The sequence below is a fragment of the Microtus ochrogaster genome (assembly GCF_000317375.1).
Source record: "Microtus ochrogaster isolate Prairie Vole_2 chromosome 14 unlocalized genomic scaffold, MicOch1.0 chr14_random_1, whole genome shotgun sequence".
NCBI classification, from domain to species: Eukaryota; Metazoa; Chordata; class Mammalia; order Rodentia; family Cricetidae; genus Microtus; species Microtus ochrogaster.
The window spans coordinates 33,056,325-33,076,656 of record NW_004949096.1 but is presented as its reverse complement, the minus strand read 5'-3'; the positions used below and the strand labels follow the sequence as shown (position 1 = coordinate 33,076,656).

General features: G+C 46.7%; 1 protein-coding gene across 13 annotated transcripts in view; it reads right to left on the bottom strand.

Annotated features, from left to right (window-relative positions):
• Positions 1 to 20,332, bottom strand: part of Sema6d (semaphorin 6D) — a 513,469-nt gene that overhangs the window by 42,448 nt on the left and 450,689 nt on the right. The window contains exon 1 of one of the 13 annotated variants that reach the window (XM_026787691.1): positions 13,138 to 13,213. The exons of 10 other annotated variants lie outside the window; for them this stretch is intronic. The gene's annotated coding sequence lies outside the window, so the exon portion shown is untranslated. Of the gene's footprint in view, positions 1 to 11,995; positions 12,429 to 12,737; positions 12,899 to 13,137; positions 13,214 to 20,332 lie in introns of those variants that run through there. 2 more of the 13 variants (XM_026787690.1, XM_026787689.1) reach the window with 2 other exon arrangements.

Below are 20,332 nucleotides of genomic sequence, written 5' to 3'. Positions count from 1 at the left end.
GGGTTCCCACCTCTGTCTATCTTGACTTCAGAGGCTCTGTGTGGAGTACAGACCTCCCAGTGTGTGGTAGCAATGGATCATTCCAGGAATCTAGACTGACACACACGAGTGTCAAGGATGCCTCTATAACAGCGTTGTTACTTTTCATAATTCTGAGTCTGGTGAAATCATGAAGGTAGTAAGATGACTTGAGGGAAAATGCGATCAAGTTTCAAGTTCCAGTGGTGGGAACTGAGCAATGGTCCTCGCCAAGCTTGCACCTGGGCTGGACCTCCTCATCTTCTCTTCTGTGAGTTGGGCAGTCCAGGGAGCTGAGACTGCAGAGAGCGTCTGGATTAAATGCTAGCACGCTTTGGAAAGAGGCATATTTGTTAAAGGAAACATAGGAATTCTATCCTATTTAGAAGGCTGCTTTTCTATGCTTTCATGCATCTACCGCAAAGTCTGGTCTGAAAATATCAGCTGGAAAATTCCAGAAACAAATGACCCATCAGTTTTAGGTCAAGTAGCCTTGAGTCACGTGAGGAAGTCTCAGCTGTCTCACTCAGCCTTGCCCGGTCTGTGATAACATTTTAGACCTGCCTGGGAAGGGAGGGAGTTTTAGAAGGACTGTCTGCATTAGGCTGGCCTTAGGGCACCTCTGCGAGAGATAATCTCGACTGAGCTAACTGAGGCGGGAAATCCTGCCCATGGTTGGTGGCATCATTTCCTGGAAATGGGATCCTGGATTGTGTAAGGGTGGAGAAAGCTGAGCACTGGCAGGCCAGCCTTCAGCCACTGCTTTCTGCTCTTGACTCTGGATATAATGCGACTAGCTGCAGTGAGTTCCTGACGCCTTCACCATCCTTCAACCTGGAATTGGAAACCAAAAGACCCCTTTCTCCCTTAACTGGCTTTTTTTCAGGGTATTTTATCACAGCAACAGGAAATGAAACCAGGGCACCTTCCCAGCTGGTCTAGGAATCATCTCTCTATCCAGGGACGCCACACTATGGAAGCCAACTGCCTACTGGACACTTAGCAGCTGTCTCAAGGATCAGCTGGACGGCTGCTGATATTAACAGTGCTCAGCCCAAGAAACCCTTTCTCTGACTCGGTAATGACTTCAAAGTCTAACAGTGATCCAGACAGCTGAGGTGTGCCTGAGAGAAGCCATTAAGTTGTTACGTGTAAGGCAAAAGCAAAAATACAGTAAAGGTGTTTTGAAAGATACCACATTAACCCAGCATTTATTACTGTGTACTACTTACTACAATGCTTCCATTTGGTATTAGCTATTGTTGTTAATCTCTTACTGAGTCTAATTTACAAATTATCCTTTATTACAGGTATTTATCTCTATATGGGGGACGCATGGTATATATAGCATTCAAGGCGCTGAGGTTTCAGGCACCCACTGAAGGAGGTTCTGGAATGAATTCCCCATGGATGTTGGGGGACTACTGTATTCAATCAAAAATGACAAATTTGATTTGGAGGGGCTACCACCCCCTCCTTTTTCACAAAAGATTTTGCTAATCAATAAAGACATTCTCTCTCTGACTTTGGATGCCAGCCTAAAATTTTCTGCAATACAATCTAAAACAGTCACAGCCCATAAGCCAGGGCCGGCTCTGTACTTTAAAACTCCTTGCCCTGTCTCTGCTACATGTTGGAAGGGGGATGGCTCTTCAGGGACGAAAGTGAAAATTACACACCGAGAAACTGTGCTACAGCATCCTAGCAAGTCCCGAGAGCTGAATGAGGTGCAGTTATTGCTAACTGAAAATATTATCTATGTATTTCTGAAAATTGAGTCTAAAAACTATATTAACAGCAATGAAGTGTAAGTGATCCCCAAAGAAAAAGACAGAGTGCTGTAAAATGTAAATGACAGTAATAAATTCGAAAAGTCAGGCTATCTGTTGTCGGTCTCCGTACGCACACAACTGTAGTGCACACAACTGGGTCGTGCTCACGTTGTGAACTCGGTTGTTAAATCACTGCCGCCTTTGCTCTTACAACCGAGGAAGATACAATCTGGAGATACATGGAGCATTACAGAACCCTGAAGGTTCTAGGTGCTATTTCACCCTCCAATTCACTTTGTTCTAAGAAGAAAATGATGGCTGTTAGGCCGGGGCCTCTGACAGGCCTCAGGCTGGTGCCCAACAAGGCAAGCTTCCAGATTACTAGCTCTGTACTTTTAATCTATTTTCAAATATAGTTTTGGCTTTCAAAATTATAACTGAATTTACACACAAGACAGAAGAGGAGCCCTGACATCTTTTGACTGTTCTTCAAATTCTAGCAGAACACAGACTCCTGATTGAGTGAGTAACTGGCCTTTGGGAAACGTCAAGCTTCATAAGCCAGAGACAGTCGTGTCATCAGGGATGGGTACAAGAGTCTTGCTTGAGAAACTCCATCCAGTTGGCCAAGAGGCAGTGCCAAAACCAGCAGGTGACAAGACAGTTGCTCCTGACACTTTCTCCATTTACCCTTGCTGAGTGGACAATTCCTCTGAAATACTTTCCCACAGATTTCAAGCTTCAAAATGGCCCAGGTCCCCAAATTGTCCCTGCTTTATTTGGCCATTTTTTTTTCCCAGAGAAAGGCAAGTGGTCTCATGAGCCCCTTGCCATCCAGTTAGTAAATACCTACTCTCAGGAAAACAAACAAACAAAAACGCAAATGTATAGCAGACATAAGATCAGTATAGTTAGTTAATGTCTGGGTTGTCACCAACTATCATGACTCTATTTCAAAGCTGCCGATTGACTCTCAATTGCGACACTGTGATTCTTACCACTCAGACCTCTTGGTTTTACTCTTTGCTCCACCAGTTAAACTGAAGAGGTTTATGGCGAGTGGTTGAGATCATGGGCTTCAAAGTCAGAACTGGGCAGAAATTCTGACTCTACTACTTCAAGGTCCTCACAGGGACTGAACTATGCTGGGCAGAGTAATGTCCCCACCCTTAAGAAGTAGTAACACTTGAGTTCCCACAATCTGTAAATACCCTGACCTTCTTGGCAAGAGGGAGAGTAAGCTAAGGACCTTAAATTTGGGAACTGATCCTGAATCATCTGTAGGGACCAAAGTAATTGTGATGGTCCTAAAGAATGCTGAAGAGGAGGGCTGGCAGGCCAGGGACGCCGATCTGAAGTAGAAGACAGAGAATATCTGCGAAACTGGAGGAAGGGGCAGCAAGCAAGGACTAAACACGACCTCGGAGGCCGGAAGAGCCCTCCTGGCACTGACGTGCCCTGCTTCGAGCCCACTGGCACAAACCTCAGACTTCAGACTCCTTCTGACTATAAAGTAATGCATCCCAACTGTCTTAGGTTATGGTTTGCAGTCATCTATGGCAGGTGACATTTCTGGGAGAATTAGTGTTGTTTTCTACATAATGGGAAAAAAACAAGTCGCTGTCCCAAAGGGCAGCAGCAGGTCCCTGAGCGAATGTAAATAAAGCCCCTTCGGTGCTCCACATAGATTAAGAACTCAGTGTTCAGTCATTATGCCCATGATATTCCCCGGCGTCAATGCACAGACTGTTGTTTACAATAAGCAGTGATTTCATTGTGTGTAATGGCACCTTGCATTTTAACAGCGCTTCCATGTTCATGCACTGTTTTATCCGACGCTCAAGACGATTTCATGGGGCAGCAGAGCAGCACCCGATGAGGAAACTGGCTTTGCCGAGCACGGATGGAGGGCAAGGCAGCTGCTTCTAAGAGTGCAGTGGGCTCCTGACCTCAAGCTGTGCCTTCTATCAGTCGACAGATGCATCACCTACGTAGGATGAGAATAATGGATAACGAGGAAGCTACACAGTGATGGGACGGCATGCTCCAGACACACACTTTCCTGGGTGGGATCAGCCAGGAGTTTCAGCCAAGCCTCCAACCCTCACTCCCCCGAGCATGGCAGAAACCTGTCTAATGTGTCTAGTCAATTGTGCAAAGCACCAGGGGAAGAGTTCCATTCTGGCCACAGCAGGCAATCACCTGGTGCCCTGAAGCATGAAGTTTGATTACCCTTATCTCAGTTTATCACTGAATCAAGAACTGTTGCTAAGAATATTGGCCCAGGGCTCCCGCTTATGAAATGATATAGGCCAGTCAGCAGAAATAAGTCAGGCCCTTTTTCTTTCATGATTTCTGCTCACTGTGGAAATCTTTTTACACACTAGAGGGTTTTTTTTGTTGTTGTTGTTGTTGTTGTTGTTTTGTTTTTAATAAGCCTCTTTAGCTTGGAGCATATTTTATCGCTTTCTCTTCTCTTTCATAAGCTAAGTGAGATGCCCTGGGCTGGCAGGAATAGGTCATACCTACCTAGCGGCCTCTTCATACCAGTCTTGCTGTCCAGTCATGTGCTGATGTGGTAGCCTGCATTTCTCCCAGATGCTAGGCCATTGGCAGACACAGGACTGTCAGGGGTACCCTGACTACACTGCAAGCTCTTTTCTGAAAGGGTCAACAGACAGCAGCACTATTTACCTGGTGTGCCTGGAGGAGGGTTAGGGCTCTGGGAATCTGAATTTTAACCTGTGTGATGTCGACGAGTGTTAAAGTCTCAGGATGGCTGGTTATGGGTCTGAGACCTGGATTGGCTCAGAAGTGTGCCTGAAGAGTTTAAGGCAACTTTCACCAACCCGGGAGCCACCAGCACAGAAAACACACCAACCTTCCACACCACCAGCTCTGTGCTCCAGAGTCTGACACCATGACGGACAAACAGCGGATACCTAGGGTGGAGATCTTCCACAGAGGTATGGAAGGGCTGAGGGCCGTCTCCGCACTGCCTGTGACTGTCCCCTTCCTAACCTACTGGACGGAGGGTGCTGTGGATCTGAAGTCCTAGCCCGCACCCCAGTCAAAAAGCAGAGACAGATTCACACGCATCAAGAAACACAGAATGAAGGCTAAGAGCACACGCTCTGGAGCCAGACTACATCTATTTTTACCTAACAGACAGAGGTGTATTTAAAACACGGCTGCATGCCAAGCTCTATTATAAGTGCTCCTCAAATATTAATTCATTTATGTCTCACAACCCTCTTCAGACACAGGTGCTACCGGCACAGTCTTCCTTTTAGAAGCCTCAGAGAGGCTAAGTAACTTGTTCTAGATCACACAGTTTTTCTGTCACACTAGACTCCGTCTCATGGATCCTAACTTCTTCCTCTCATTGTTGAGTTTAACGAGAACACACTTAACCCTCCCTGCCTCAGTTTCTTCCTCTGTTCCGTGCAAGTCTTGTTAACAGTAGCCATCTTTAAAAAATGCTGATTAAGGGATTTAGCATATTTACTTGCGTGTCAGACGCATGGTGAGGATTCCCATCTGCCAGCCCCTTGCTCCCATTCTGGGGGGCGGGGAGAGGATTAAAGGAGACAACATATTTAAAGCACTAGGCACAATGCCATGACACACGGCAAGCACACAGCAAGTGCTGTTATTATTAGCCCCGTTGAGCCGGGCCAGCTTATTTTAGATCAGGTCTAGAAGCAACTGTGGTGGGCACAGGGGAGCCGTGTGTCCTTCATGTCAAGACGCCGTGCAGGCAGCAGACCAGCTAGCTACTAGACTTAGCAGGCTCTCTGTTCTAAGTCACCGGGATATTCCTAAAAAGTTTCCCATGTTGCATTTGCTCGTGATTAGCCCTCTCCCTAGGGACCTATTTTGCAATTTGTGATTGATGATTAATCGTCAGCGATTCTTCACTGAGACTGTCACGTAAAGTACTGACTTGTGAGAGACAAGTGGACCTTGGAAAACTGGACTTGGGGGTAGGGGTGAGGCTTGGCAAAGCAGCTCACCTGACCATTCCTAATGGGCTTGTTTTCTTCTTATTCCTCCTTCATTATATATTCTAATAACCATACTTACATTTCAGAACGTCTGGTCTTTCCCCCGCGCCCCCCTCCGAACTTTATTACATCCACCATTAAACTTAACTGTGTGTTGATTCTAATTTATGTTAACCTATGGGTTAACAATGGCTGAGAAGCACTCCCGGTCCCACTGAGCTTGTAGGATGGATGGTCTACAATACTGTGTCCAAGTGCAGAGAATGGCAGAAGTTCACTTCAGGGTTGTTAAAATGCTAATCTGGGGGAGTTTGTGACAGGGTAAGGGAAGTAACAGTGCTGGCGAGGAAACAACACAGGGAGCCACGGGTGGCAGAAGTTTGTCCTGGGAGCTCAGAACCACAAAAGAACGTTCGCTTCCTAAAGGATGTAGTCCTAATTTTCCCAGTCATTTTCCTCTATTAGGAAGACGCTGCCCTAGCCTCCAACCACTCCTTGCAATGGAAGACTCTACCAGCTGTGTGATAAAACTCACTAATCCATTTATTACAACATTTGCTGAACAAGTGTGTCTTCCTTGGCTGACTTTCACCAGGCCACAGCCTCAGGGAGCTGCCATCTAAGAGGGACGGGCACTCCAGTTCATTATCAGGGTCCTACTTCCCTCCTGCCAACATGCTTACATACACGTGCAACTGTTTGAAAAATTAAAAGTCTATGTTCAAATGGTAAAAAGAAAAAGCTAAGGCAGATACACCAGCAGCCTAGTGAGAGGAGGTCTTGCTGGGTCCTCAGCGCTGACTTTGTGAATACAGACATGATCCACCTGCAGCTGGCATGGGGTTTGTACTCCTCAGCGCGGAGCGATCTGAGTTGTCACAGGTTGATCCCATGCATTCTGATGGCTTGACGATCCCATGCATTCTGATGGCTGACTCTGTGGGGCCTGCAGCCCAAGGATACTGGATTCAGCTTTGTGACTCGCATAGCCAACAGCCACTGTGCACCTGAAACACAGCTCTGCAGAAGGGAAGGACTCAGAAGAGACAACTGACCTTGACCCCAATCCCACCCCACCCCAGGGCCTCTGCCTAAACTGTCTATGCCTGGAATGCCTTCTCTTTCAACAGCTCCCCCCTCCGCCTCTTACGGTCCACCTGTCCAAATGCTACCTAGCTCAAGAACCAGCTCAAATATCAGTGGCTCTACAAAACCCTCCCTGACCACCCTCGCCAGAAATAACCTCCCTTTCCTCGGCTTCCACAGGGCTGGGCATACCTTCTCTGGCACTTAAAACACACCGCATTCTGCCGTGGCTGTTCACCTAGAGCTCTGGAATCTTGTCATGCTCCTCTTAGGACGTGTGCAGAGCAGACACTTGGTCAAAGCTGAACCAGCACGTTTGCGTCAGCAATGGCAAGAACAGAAACTGCGGAATATGTTACTATGTCTGCAGCCTTTCTTTTGTTGATTGCTTCTAAAACTATCTTTCCTCGATCAGCCAATCACCCAAGGGAGTCTTGGGTTCTTCCAAGCACTCCTGTAATAACAAGTGAGGTGCGAGACAAGGTGGAGCTGCCCAGCTTCCTGGTTTGCTGCTGATGGTCCAACTGAGGAACAGAAGTGTTTCCTTGGTGAGCTTCCACTGCTCCAGCTCTTTGGTGCCAGGACAAACTCTCTTGCCTCTACTGCTAAATACGGACTCCAATAACAGGCTAAGTGGTTGCAGATCCTCCCGAGGCCTTATTATACATGTACTGACACACTGAACTCTTACTCTTAAAACCAAGGTTTCCTTCCCTTAAATATATACTGAAAACCGTAAATTTCAGCATCATGTGCAATGGCAATGCATATCTAGTTTTTAGACTTTCCTCCCATAGGAATTCTGAATAAAAAAGGCACAATAACAAGGAAGTTACTGCATGGGAGACAAAGTCTCAGCGGGGTTTGATCGCTCAGGTCAAAGTTCATCGAAGCCGCTAAGAACAGTGGGAGGCCTGATGGAATCTACAGTCAGGCTTCAGACAAATCCCTTCAACCCTGAAACTGTGACCCTGGGAAATGGGACAGTGGTACATAATAGATTGTCACCTAGCAGGATCAGGAAACAAAGAAAGGACAAGTACACCCAGACAGCACTTTTCCAAGAGTTCATTGCCAAATGATCCTAGACAAGAAAACCCAACAAGGAGAGCAGTGCTGGGTGAGGGGCCCTTCTGCGACCACTGAAGAGGTCACAGTTGTCCGACCACCAGGAATACACGTGGGAGAAGAACAGAACCCTATGATTTAGGTTAGCATGAAAGACACAACGCAAGAACATCCCCACAAGGGTAAGTCACTCAATAAAAATATGTTCCCCCAAATGTAACTTCTTCATTCAGAAGAGCCGGAAACACCAAAGCAATCCAGTACTGCGAAGAGAAACTGTGGGCTGGAATGCTCAGAGGTTTGGCTTCCCTACTGGGTGACTCTGTTTTCTCCATGATCAACTCATGTTAAGGGAGCCTACCTCCTGCAGGTGTTTGACTCTTCCACACAACCCAGATAAAGATCTTATTAGCGTGTCTAGAATGTAATCACCACACTGTGTTCATTGTGGGCACTGTGATTTCTGCTCCCTCTTTTTCTCTCTTCCTCTCCATCAGTGTCACCCTCCTTCTCCCTGCTACTGTGTGGTTGGGTTCACTCACACCAAAGCATGAAATGATCGCACCCCTTCTGCACATCAAATTCCCAAAGAAGTATTCTCTGTTAGAAAAGTTCAAACCGGTGAATGGAAAGCTGTATCTTGTAAGAAATTCACCCACCCAATACATGTTATCCTTTCCCCAACAAGCAACGGCTACCCTTAGAGATATAAAGAGCGGGAAACAACAAATGTCATCAAAAGCGTGTGTATATGGACCGCAGAACTATATTTAGGTCCATCACACAGTCTGTGTAAAGGGATGGAGTCAGGGTGTGTGTAGGTCACTGAAGAGCTAGACAGGTCTTTTTCTGTCTCTAGTGGTTCTGGGTCACAGGCTTAAGCCTATTCTTACTCCCCTTTTCACGTTTCCGATAGAGTACGTTCTGAAGGCGTAGGATGAGCAGGGACTGGACGCAGCTTTCTCATTCTATAATTCTGTGGCTAAATCGTATCAGGTCTAAAGTGTCACTGCTGTGGCCACAAAGTGGCATGTGAGTAAAAGACCAGCCAGCAGGCCTGCAGGCAGGTGTACTTCCAAGACTGGATGAGGGCCTGGCACAGGTTATCAAAGGATGGAAACTTCCTGTTCTGGGTGTTAACTTTAGTTACCACAGCCAGACAATGCTGCCAGTGGTGTGGAAGAAAAAATAGCTGTAGCCAGCTGTGCTATTCACAGTTGGATGGGTTCTGTGTACCTCCAAATGGTGATAGAGCCAGCAGCCTGTTGTAGCCAAGGACAGGATGATGGATGGTCTACATACTGTGTCCAAGTGCAGAGAATGGCAGAAGTTCACTTCAGGGTTGTTAAAATGCTAATCTGGGGGAGTTAACAAAGTCTGAGAGAAAAGTTTGGGAAGTACGAACACCTCACGTGGGCTCTGCACTCCTCCGCTGAGCCGCAGGCCCTTAGATGCTCTCTGCTCGATGTTTTGTTTGGTTTTCTTCTTTGAAGTAAGAAGTTTGAGGAGTTTTCCTGTTGGGGAGAACTGAGAACCGCCTCAAGCCATCAGCTACACTGCCCCTGTCATCAAGGTCTGATAGGAAAACAGCCTGACGACAGCCACCTCTACTGACAAGTGTCCGGCCGTGCTTCATAGAGTCACGGGGTCTAGTGCTTCCGTGGGGCACAGGAATAAATCAAGACACTTTTCCTCCCAACTAAGTTGTCAGCTGCTCTCAACAGCATCCCAAGACACTGGATTGGGTAGACGTTTGCTGTTAGACCTCTATTCACATAAGCCTTAGAGAATGCCGCCTCCCCCTGGTGGGGCCGACCCAGGATGCAAACCACACTGACAGCCCGTTCATCAGTGCTGAGGGCAGGAAGGCCTGCACTGGGAACATTAGGCGCAGATTATCTTGTTTTCAAGTTTTGTGATACGGCAATTTGCACACACAAAAAAAGAGACATATATTTCCATGTCTTGCCCCACAGATCTGGTTTTCCAGTCAGCAGTGCACATGCAAAAGCGTGTCTGGCCACAGGGTGTTGGCTCAGGGCTACAGCTCCTTAACAAATGGCAGGTACTCACTCAAGGAGCATAGACGTGCTGGCCTACCTCACCTGCCTCTTGCTTCCTCTAGAAATAAACCCAGACTATGCGGGCTGAAAGGGCCTCGATAGCAATAAAAGACAATATTTTGTCCTGCAATGTGTTAGGGTAGGAGTTTGCCTCCTATGGCTGCTGCACTAATACCGGTCAGGCATTCAGCCAAGCTCTTAGCTCTGAATAAAACGCATCAGAAGAGTGAAAAATGACCCCATTTCAGATGCATTTCTCACTCTTTGTATCTTAGTGAAACTCACATGCAAGAACAATGACTAAGCTAATTACCATGGCTCGTTATGAGGGAGCAGCAAGAAGAGCTCCCTCAGACTCAGTCAGTCCTCAACCGTCATGGGTATCTCTCCGAATCAAAGTTCTGAACCCAAGCGACTTGCTCACGGCCTTTCAAGGAACAGAAACTACCAGGCAGGATGCAAAGGCCCACTTACCCAAATCAGTTACTGGACAGTCTTCCTGTGCAGCAAGCCAGTGAACTGAAGCCCTCTGGATTTTAAAGTTGCCCTCGCTCTAAGAACTAAGGCTGACGTCACAGCCATCTTTCAAAACCATCAAACCAAGGGAGGCATGACCAGATGGTTCTGGCGCTATTAGAGGGCATCAAAAAGGGGGAAATGGGATGGCAAAATGCCCACAGATCTAAATCAAACTCAAGTTAACCAGATGTCTGGTCATGGAGACATCATAGTGTTCCTGGCACATTCTCCTGCACCACAGAAAGGCTGCTCAGAGAGGGGACCTAAGTAGCAGCCTTAGGAGAAACGGGATGGGTATCAATTTTATGTAGGATCCAATAAAAAATGCTTACTGGATTGTTGATGTTCCTGAGCGTGCCAAGCAGAGAAATCTTAGGATCTTGTATTTAACTGTCTCTGGGCGCACATCTCAGAGACCTAAACAAAAGCACTGGCAGACTAAAAAGCAAATCTCAATTACTGGTGAGCTGTAGTTTATCTGCAGATGTTTAGGCTCTCGGCGACACAGACCCGATTCCAGAGCTTATCTGTAATTTTTATGTATCTAAGCCGGGGTAAATGTTTGTGTGTAATACGTGCTAGTTTGAGAGAATGAGCCTGTCACTCACTACATTAAACGCCACTGAAGACAAGTTAATTTCCTAGGGTAGATACTCAACACCGTGAAGAAAGAAAGCAGCAGGATCTATTGTTTTATACCACCGAAAAGAGAGGAAAACACTTCCTCCAACTGTCTAAGATTTTACAATGCAAGGAAGAAAAGCCTTGAAGGTTTTCTCCAAATGGGGAGTATTTCTCCCATTCAGGGAACAGAGACTAAACCAATTGAATAAGAATGTTAACTCTTTCCCTGGGACCTCAGCATTGAAATAAACAAAAGGACCTACTTTATGGCATCAAGAATCAAGTAGAAGGAAAGGGCAAGGCACTCATATTTTGGTACTGTGGACTTACAATTTGTAGTAGCTCCAACTTCTGGGAGGAGATTTCCCATAAGTAACCAGAAGCTGTGTTGATTTAAGGGAAAGACGCCTGAGTGGCCGACATGGGGTCCAGTTACTGTACACAAAGTCTCGGGGAAACATCTATAATAACGCTGTCCCACTCTGAGGATACTGGAATTGGTTACTGACCTACTGACCGGTCTAATTCCTCTGGCGCTCTAACTCATATCCTACGGCAATGCCCCCTCCAACACCTCGACCCCCACCCTGGCAATTTTAAAAAAGCTAAGTGCAAGATTTAAACAGTCCTCTACGAGTAATGGTCCTGCTGGCCTATTAATGAGAAAAATTCTAAACTCAGTTTGCATCCACACCTCCAAGTCCTTTCTGGCCTTTAATTTAGAACCTAAGAGTTAGACCTGCCACTGGGAGCTGAAAGCGCTCCCAAATCTCCCAAGGCAGCTACTGCCTCAGTTTCTACAGACCATCACTGCAGAGAGAGCTGGAAGTTTCCCTACCTGGATGTTGGGCTCGCCTTGCCTGCCGCTGCTCCCGGCTACAGGACGCCTTTGGCCGCTGAAGAAGCGGCTCATACAAAATTGACTCTTCCTTATTTGTTTCCATCCATAATTGATGGGAAGCTGAGAGCGTAACACGTCTCCAGGCTGAGCCCTTGCCGACTGGCTAAGACCCTGTCCACAACGCTTCGGTGAGTCATTTCCAGCCAGCGAACAAAGCACGCAAAGTTGCGGGGGAGAGTGACTGGGAGTCTGGCGGGTGGGTGCCCACGGTCCCCGCGTGGACAGCCAGTGGGTCCGCGCTCCTGGGCTGTCCTGTGTCCTCGGGGCCGAGGCTGGCCGGCGGCCTGGGTTGCGCTGGTGGTGCGAGCCCCACAGCAAGGAAGGCTGGCTAACCCTGACGGTGTGCGGGGCAACGCCGAGCCCGCAGTGCCTGGAAGAAACTTTTCCTCTCGGCCCCGGGTGTCTTTTCTTCCCTTAGGGGTGCGCCTAGGAGGAGGGCCGAGCCGCCCGCCCCGCCCCCCAGGCCGCCCACCGACCGGCTGGGACAGGTCAGCCAGACCTCCCCAGGCGCCTCGCGCACCACTGGAGACCCAGGGGCTTGAGAAAGCTATAAACTCCGCGGAGCTGAGACACTACACCCACGCAAACACACGCGCCCGCACACAGCTGCGCTGCGGGCTGGGGGTCCCACCCCCATCACGCACCCAGAGCGACAGCCGAGCTTCGGAGACCGTCTTACCTCTCATGGGGAAAGCCTGCGTTAAAAGACAGACAAATAAAGCTTGTCACGACCAAACGGAAAAGCCGACCAAGACAGTGTGCAGAAAGAGCAATCCCTCGGTCTCGGGTCTCGCCTTGCGATCTATCCCGAAACTCGCCAGCTCCAGCCCTGACGGCAGCGGCGGCGGCGGCGGCGGCGGCGGCGGCGGCGGGACCCAGTGCGAGCAAAACAAACCGCTGCCCTGCAAATGGTGTAATTCGATCCATCTCCGAGTCGCTCCCCGAGAGCCCGGCTCCCTCGCCGCTCTGCAGCTCCCACCGCGGCCAGCGCCGCCCAGAGCCCCACGCGCGCCGCGGCCTCGACCCTGGTGGCCTCCGCGTCCCTGCTCGCGCTCGGCCGCGCGCCCAGGCTCTCCCACCTTAGAGGAGCCGCTCCTCCCGCGCCTCCTGGAGCCGGGTCGTCCTGCTGGCGCCGCCTCTGTAGCCTGCAAAGCCGCCTCTCCCTTCCCTCCCTCTCCCTTCCTCCAGGCGCCCTCTCTACTCTCCCAGCCGCCCCCAGACGTCCTGAGGACAAATCGCTGCAGCCCAGTGGTGCTGTGGGCGCAGTTGTACCCCGAACTTCTGTCTTAGTTTTCTAGTCTAAGATTTATTTTTGAACTCATTCTTCTAAGCCCCCTCCCCCATTTATCTTTATAATCACTAAGCAAAACAGCTGGTAAGAAGCAATCAAACATAGCTGTATCTTTAGAAAATACAGAAATTGCCTACTAAAAATCTTATTTCCACTTTGAATGAAAGCCATTCAGTACAGTATAATTTTGCAGGCTAATGAGCCGGTTTTACAGGCAAGTGTTTCGTTTAATACGTTGTGGGAGAAATGAAAATGTCCTTGAAGGCGACATCATTTAAGATGGACTGTCATAAATGAAGTAAAAGAATCATATATTCCCAAACAAGAGGATCTTCATTCAAAGTTCATATCCAAGAACGGGCTGTGTTTATTCATTTGCAATCTAATCATGTATCACTTAAGGGTTCTAACTGGCTGGAATCAACCATGGAGCCTCCGCGGGGGGGGGGGTAAGAGAGGGAGGGAGGGAGAGGAGAGAGAATTTCCGTCGAACTTTTGGTTTTCCCTTGAGTGTGGTTAATTACCGTGGAAAGAGAGTCGGGCCATGCAGGAGGCATATTCTTGTCCGCGGTTCTTTTTGCTAGCCCCCCTCCCCCCTATACATGTTTACATTTATGAAGAATACACTCGAAAAGGCCATCCTGATTAACACTTGGTAGCCAAAAGCAAGCCTGGAGAGAAAGGGCAGCCTTTTAAAATTCAAGCAACCCCCCCCCCCCCCCCCCCCCCCGCGCGCCCAGTCCCTCCTATTGCAAGAAAGGGGTATGGGGCGAACGAGCAGCTTCTGAGACTCGCTCAGTGGTTTTTCTGCTGTTAAGTCTTTTGTTGCCTGGTTGGCTGGTGTTTTCTGGTTGTGCTGGGCTCTGACATCATTGCAAGTTACTTGGCAGTCAGGGCCCTCCCCTAGCCAACTTCTGACCCAGAAAGCTGGGGCTGTTTCCTGGCCAGCGGTCATTTCTTGTTTTCTGCCCTGCAGGCAGAGGGTACTGGGCACTGCATGAAGATATAAAGAGCTGGAGGAGGAAAGGGCTACTTGGGTGGTGATGGAAGGAGTCACCAGCCACCTAGGAACAGGTTTGTGATTTGTCCCATGTCAGCAGTAGCAACAGGAGTTTATTCCTCTAGATTTCTGCCCACCTCCCCAATCTCACCGTGTGGGTCAGGCTGGCCTGCAACTCCTTATTTAGAGCAGCTTGGCCTCAAACTTAAGGCAATCCTCCTGCTTCAGCCTCTGGAGTGTTGTTACACCTGGCTTAGATCGGGTTCCTGTACATGTGGGCAGGTTTAGGAGGACAAAGACCCAGAAGTGACAGTTTTACCCCAGACTGAGTCCTTAAATCCAGGAATAACAAGAAATAATGGTCGGCTGGGTGCTGGAGAATAAATTGATGGTCCCTTGGGAACCCTGAATTACATGTTTTCACTCTTAAGTATCAGTCTGGACCTCGGGGTCATGCTTGGATTTGCTGTGCTGGAGGCCAGGAAGCCAGAGGATGGCATGGGAACTCTTGAGGGTTTGCCCTGTCCCTGATGGGGAGTGGTGAGAGGAAACTGACACTCTTTATTTGGTCTCCAGTGGAAAGAGATCCAAACCAGGCCCTCAGGCAGCTGCCAGTGCTGTGGCTCATCTGATTCCCGTCCTTACTGCTGACTCTACACCATTCAACTCTTTAACCCTGTTGACTTCTGCCAGTTCCCGGTTCTCCTCACCCACCCTACGCTCTAAGCACTAGTATTGGCTGGCACTCATGGTACCCAGAAAGCCAACTCTCATGATGTTTCTGTTCTCTGTGGTACTCTATCATGCTTCTTAGCTTCGTTTCTGGTTTCTTACTGAACAGCTCCTGTTTAGGTGGCACATTTCCCTCATCCTGCAAACCTGTTATCTGGATCTGAGTGTCTTCTGTGCTCCAAAATGTTGTTTGTTTTTGTTTTGTTTAGGTTATGTGTCAACTGGACACGTCTTAATGGAGCAGGGTTCTTGCCTTCCTTCCTTCCTTGTGCAGGCCTGGTGCCTTACACAGGATGCACTCTCTGTAAATACTGGTTGAGCCAGTATGACACTGGAGCCTGTGACCTTCTGGTACTCTCTTCTGGGCCAGATAAGAAACAACTGTCCTCTTGCCATCACTATATTATATAATCCCCTCATACTTTGTGTCCCAAGATCTCACAGTGCCACTGAGAGTATTTGTTAGATGTTTGTCAATGAGTGAACAGAAGCCCTTGGCTCTTTTCACTCCCCTACAAACTTCGAAGGCTAGATTCTACTCGGATAGCAAATATGCTTTTGTATTTTCTGCATGGTTTTCCCATCAATGGTACGCAATAACTCGTTTCCAATTGAATTCGAAGCATAATAGCTATCTAGAATCTACAGAAAATCTTTGTGTATGAATCTCAGTAAAATGTATCAGATAGTACAGTTCCTTAACCATTACTGCTATTAAACAAATACCACTCTTAACATATGGCAATCTGTTCTAAGCTCTTAAAAGTATTAGCATGCAGCAATTCTATGAAGCAAGTACTATTATTAACACCATTTTTCAGGCGAGGAAACTGAGAGACATTTTAGTGATTTGGTTAACGTCATACCTGTAACTGGGATTTCTATGCTCCCTCTTACTTTATGAGGTCTGAACAGCAACCACTAAGAATGAAGTTTTTGGAGTTTATAAAGTTTGATTTCCAATCCAGCTACTTCCCAGTAGATTGGTGATTTGGATAATTTATTTAACCACAGTGGGCTTCATTTTCCTTATTTGAAAAACAAGGATGTTAATAAAACTTTAAATGGCTTCCGTAGTAGACTGGACATTATAACACATGTGACTTGTGAACCCCCTTGCCAGGGGCACAGCAGGCACTGAGTAAATGCTAGACAACGCTTTCTAGATGCCATGAAGGCAGTGCAATCTTGGGATACTACAGAATTGGGTTAGAAACGTAATCCAAACTTATAGTAAGTGTGAGACTCATGACTCAATGGGTGTGTCAATAAATTTTTGTTCACCTCTACCTCCACTCCTCTATCTTTTAATTTAGGTGTATGAACTATTATCCAATTGATAGGAACAACGTTTTGCATTGATTTTCATGAATAGCATCGTGTAGAATGTAGAATCCCATAGATGAAGGTATTGTAATTGAAATGTCAAAGGGAGAGGTGTTTTCTCCGATGGCTTCAGTTTGGAATGCGCAGACACTGTTTCTTGCATTCACACATTATAGAAAGTGCTTTTGTGGCAAGGGATTGCTTTCAAAACTAATCTAAGCTCTCCATGACATGATAAATCATTAATAATATAGACTCACATCTCTGCGTCTGCGTAGACACAGCTGGCCTCCTTGTGTCAAGAGTTTGCATATGAAAGTGACTCTGCCAAGATATTTCATTTTAATGAAAAATATTTATCATGGTAAATCTTAAGCTTCAAGATTTTGCTGGCATAATTCATTTCTATTGCTATGTTCTACGCTAGTGTAGCACATAGCCATACCCATATTTGGAATAAGAAAATGTGCTTTTTAAACTTATTTTGATTCCTATTCTATCTTAGCATAAATATTTTCTGCCATTCGCTCTGTGTAAAGAAAATGCACCATGCATTTTGTCGAAAGAATCATCAGTGACTTCTCAACTTTTACTAATGCCTTCACAGGAACCACTGTTGGGCATGGGTGTGTTTGAGCGGAAGAAAAGATGCAGGTTTTCCAAAAACCATTGTTTATCCACCAGACACATGCACAGCCTTCAACTTTGAATGCTATTTAGGTTCTCTGGGGAAGATGAGCATATGCATGATCATATCTGATTTATATACACACACACACACACACACACACACGTGTGTGTGTGTGTGTATACATGCTATCACTCATACAACTGCTCTGAGTCATTTGTGAGTTATGAGGAAAAACACTTATTTAAACCCATGAATATCTGTAATAAAGCAAACCTCACCGTTTAAGCTACAAGTGTCTGCATTAATGGTGAGGGTCCCAAGATTGTTTCTCCAGAGCTCTTCAACATCAACAGATTCTCTCTATATAGAAAAAAAAGTGGCTGGTCCTTAGAGGTACAAAAAGTGATTCGTTGCCAGAAGCCACTAGAGCCACCTACTGGCTGAAAACACAAAACAAACCAAAACAAATAAACAAAACAGAATAGGATTCTGGGTAATTTATATCTTTCCAAATAAAGCCTCTCCAAATGCATACTTTGCCTTTTCTGTTTTGCTTTTCAGTCAGGGTGTACAATAGATAGTTTACTAACGGCAAATGTATGGAATTATTACAAATTATACTGCTAAAATGTGAAGGAGGGAAGGCATTCCATTTGGGGGACAGAAAGAAATTGATACTGTGCTATAAAAATCAATAGTAAGCCTTATTAGTGTTCAGCTGTAATAATAGGCTTGTTCCGAATTCCCAAAGTCCAGTTACATGCTGATTCAGAGACAAGGTCGATCAGATCATTCACCACCAGGCGTTTAAACCTGCGCCTTGGAAGCTGGTGGCACTGAGTCCAAAGTGATGCCAATGAGGGGTCACTTGCACTCTCTGCACCTGTCACTTACAAGGATCTTTGGACACTGCTGTAAAGAATCTCAGAAGAAACACAGTGTGTCTAACCTTTGGTGCTATAAAGTAATATGTCCCCAGTTTCCTTGACCCCCAGATACCTATGGCCTTTGAACCTGCCTTTGGGTACTCGTCAACAAACAAAATTGTGGCAGACCTGAACATTTTTATGAGAAACTTTCTCACCAGTTGATCCCAGCGATCAAGCTCCATTTAAACGTTAGTGATTCATTTCGCTAGATCTGCAGCAGCTGTCTGAACTTACATCTTTAAGAAAAGACTAAGAGGGAGGACTAACAGAAAACTCCATGGACATTCTGCATCTGTTACAAAGCAAGGCAAAACAAACAAGCTGGCTGAAAGGTTTCTGGAAAGTTCCTAACAGACTTGTACAAGCCCTGGCTTTGACTGCTGACCTGGTACGGGTGCCCCAGGGGCTCACTCTTCAGGTCTTGTCCCATAGAGATGTATCTCTGACAAGTGTGTGCACATGTCCATATTTTCCTCTGTATTCCCGGATAAGAGCTTTACGACTGCTTTTACTATGTTAAAATCTTTGGAATTATGTTTATAAACTACTCCAATATGCTCTGAATTTCTGGGTCATAATTACCAAATAAACAGATTCATTTCTCACCACAAGTTTTAATTAAGAACTCTAGTTACATAATTATTTTCTAATGAATAATACCCACTCAGTACCCAGGCACACTATTAAGTGTGTTGACTCAAGAGAGTGTTTTCTAAAGACAGTTCCTGTGAATCTGTTTCTCATTTGTAAGCCATCAACCTTGGTAGCTGTCATATTAGAACAAAAGGACAAGCCTTGTTTTCTGCATCAATATAGGTGGGAGATTTGGGAGGAGAGGGTCATTCATGATTGCTGGAAATAAATTAATTTGACAGGAACTGTTAATCAGCCATGATTTCAGCTTGTAGTGACTGTCCGACTGATGAAGTCTATGTTTTAGTTGTGGTTAGACCATTTGCCTTGGCTATCTTTTCATCGAGTATTAGCTGGGCCTTTAGTTATACAAGGGGTCCACAGAGTAGCTTGTTTGAAAGCATGGCCTCCGTCTGGGCTCCTGATCCTTAAAGATATCTTTCTGCCTTCCAACCTAGTGAGGAAACAGTTTGGTTTTGATTTATTTGCCAGCTTTTATGCTGAAGAGTAAAAAATATAAATAAAAAAGTAATCTATTTTTGATAGCAGGTGAACGCGCAGCCTGTGGAAGAAAGGATGTGGTCTCTTTAGAAACTACAGCCAGACTTAACCGTTTCACAGGAAACCACCAGGAACACAGAAATGCCCAGAGTCAATGAGTTCTAGGCATTGTGTGAGAAAATGGGGCATACGACACCCTGCGACTCACTTCAGATAAGGAGGCCACGACAGACCAAAGTGCAGATATAACCAAAGTCCAACTCGGTGAACCAATGAGTTTTATTAGGGTTACGTACAAGGACATGGGGGAGGGGGTTCCATACAGGAGCGGCAATGGCTCAAAGACAGCTGGGTCACCAAGGCCCACCCCTGCATGAGCAAGAGCTCATAAACCCGGGGGCCTGGGGTACACTGAACAGCCGGCATGCAGCTCAGCAGGTTGGAGACGGTCCTCAGGTGACTCAGTTGGCCTAACTCTTCTCTAGTCAGCTCAGTCTTGCTGCTTTCTGCTTCTTCCAGGCAGCTGGTCAGCACTTAGAGTCTCCCCCCTCCCCTTTTTGTGCAGTTCCCATTGCTTACTCTGGTGGTGGTAGAGCAGGGGAGTGGCTAGAGAATCTGGTTGGTTTCAGGGACCTCCAGAAGTTATTTTGAGTTTGTTCTCGTTCCTGTTTAAATAGCTGGGAATACTTCAATGGAATATTTGAATCTTGTAGGAGTGATTATTCAAAGATGGAAGATTCCAACCTTGTAGGACACTGTTACACAACACGAGGGGAACAGGGACCCTCCCAGATAAAAATCACGGTCTTCGCAAAATCTAAGGGTTCCAGAATGACTAGAAGGAGAGAGGATCACTCATTCATTCTTGCATGCATTCATTTCGCCGCTCGTTATTAATAGCAGCAGTCTGCTTTGTGTAAAGCCCTGAGCCGAGATAAATGAGAAATAGCTCACATTCAGACAGCAACTGAAAATTTGAAAAGCAGTTTTATCATTCAGAATCCTGGCAGGGAACAGATGGCATACTTGACTTGGGTAATTCGAGGAGCCGTTTGTGAAGGTGAGAGTGGGGTGCAGGGAGAACACAGGGGCCAGTTACCCTGGGGGCTGTTCTACCCTCAGTGTCTAAGGAACTAGAGGAGGAAGCGATGAGCAGAACCTGCGGTCAGGAAGGTAAATAGAGCTCCTGCAAGAAGCACTGACCTTCAGCAGAAGGACTCTGCCAGCCTGA